This window comes from Microtus ochrogaster, linkage group LG8 (assembly GCF_000317375.1).
Source record: "Microtus ochrogaster isolate Prairie Vole_2 linkage group LG8, MicOch1.0, whole genome shotgun sequence".
NCBI classification, from domain to species: Eukaryota; Metazoa; Chordata; class Mammalia; order Rodentia; family Cricetidae; genus Microtus; species Microtus ochrogaster.
In genome coordinates this window covers 12,745,688-12,747,183 of record NC_022033.1, presented here as the reverse complement: position 1 = coordinate 12,747,183, position 1,496 = coordinate 12,745,688, and the positions used below count along the sequence as shown (strand labels likewise).

Below are 1,496 nucleotides of genomic sequence, written 5' to 3'. Positions count from 1 at the left end.
TGCGCCACCACCGCCCGGCTAGGCTGGTACTTTTTACATGATGCTGGGCATCTGGACTCGGGTTCACAGGCATGCATGGGGGAAGCACGCTAACTACTGAGCCATCGCCCTAGTCTTTGCTGGCTTTTGATGCATAGCCTTTCTGTGTAGCCAGGATAGCCTTGATCTCACAGCGGTCCTTCTGCCTTGGCCTCCCAAATGTGGTTACAAATGTTTCCCAACCACTCCCCGCTTCCTTGATGTCACACCTTGTCCCAGAACACTCGGCCCCCATGGAGTCTGGCAGACTATATCTGCTCCTAGAAGAATACAGATTCCTGGTCCGCTCCCACTACCTACCAAGGCTGCCACTCAGGGCAGGTCATGGTCCCTCCAAGTCAGGCAGTTTGAGGACCAAGGACTGTCTCTGGAGCAGTCACCACAATTTAAACTATTTACAAATGCATGAACCGGGCTGACTCAGGACACAGGGCAGCACTGTGACCCAGTAAGTCTCCCCCAGCACAGACAGGCTCAGCACCAAGCATGTGTCCGTCACCCTGTCACCCAGGATGGCCCTATGGTATCCCACAAGTTCCCCCTGGCCCTGTCTTGTGGGAGCAGACAGCCCAGAGGCTAAACAGACCTCAAACACATGATCATGGACTTCTAAATCCTAGCGCAAAGCCCTGGGAAGAGGTCGAGGGCTTGAGCGAGGATACACTGGCGGGACTTAACCCGAGATGTTGGTAGAAGACTTAGCTGGGTAAAAGATGAGGAGGACAAAAAGAAGACAGTAGTGGGGATCTGTAAGGGAGCCTGCAAAGGTCCTGAGGTAGGCACACAGCTAGTGTGTGTGGCTGAGAATGAACCCTGAGCTGGAAGAGAAAGACACTAGAGCCCTGGAGGGGAGGTGAGGCTGGCTGCTCCAACAGGATCATCCAGAGACTCTGAATTTCATCTGAAAGCCTGGCTGACAAAGACAGTTCAGAAACATCCAGGTAGGGCTCCAGAGGCAGCGGGCCAGAACTACCTTCGTTCTTTCTTCTTGTGCTAAGCAAATGTGACAACCCTTTGCAGGGCTTGGTTCTGCATCTAAAGGACAGAACACAATTAGTGCCCCCCTCTGGGGCTTCTGTGAGGATGAAAGGAAGGAGGTCACACTAAAAGCCCGTGCTCTGTGCATAGTAAGAGCCCAGTAGAGTTAGTCATTAGCGTCTTCTGCTCTGTCTTTGTGTCCATCTTAATGGTTCCAGCCTTCAGCTCCATACATTCGGTGCTTGTCACAATACCAAGCACATAGAAGACAATCTAGAAATATTGCATGGATTGGGGCGGGAAGGTGGATGGGCAGGGAGGTTAAGTGGGTGGGTGGGTCAGATGGATGGGTGGGTGAGTGGGTGGATGGGTGGTAGGTTAGATGGGTGGGTGGGTAGATGGATGGATGGGTGGGTGGATGGGTGGGTTAGATGGGTAGATAGATGGGTGGGTAGATGGATGGATGGATGGATGGATGG

The 1,496-nt window shown here is 52.9% G+C and overlaps 1 protein-coding gene across 2 annotated transcripts in view; it reads left to right on the top strand.

Moving 5' to 3' along the window:
• The window catches only part of Eya2 (EYA transcriptional coactivator and phosphatase 2), a 154,634-nt gene that overhangs the window by 146,952 nt on the left and 6,186 nt on the right, over window positions 1-1,496 (top strand). The gene's annotated exons all lie outside the window — the stretch shown is intronic.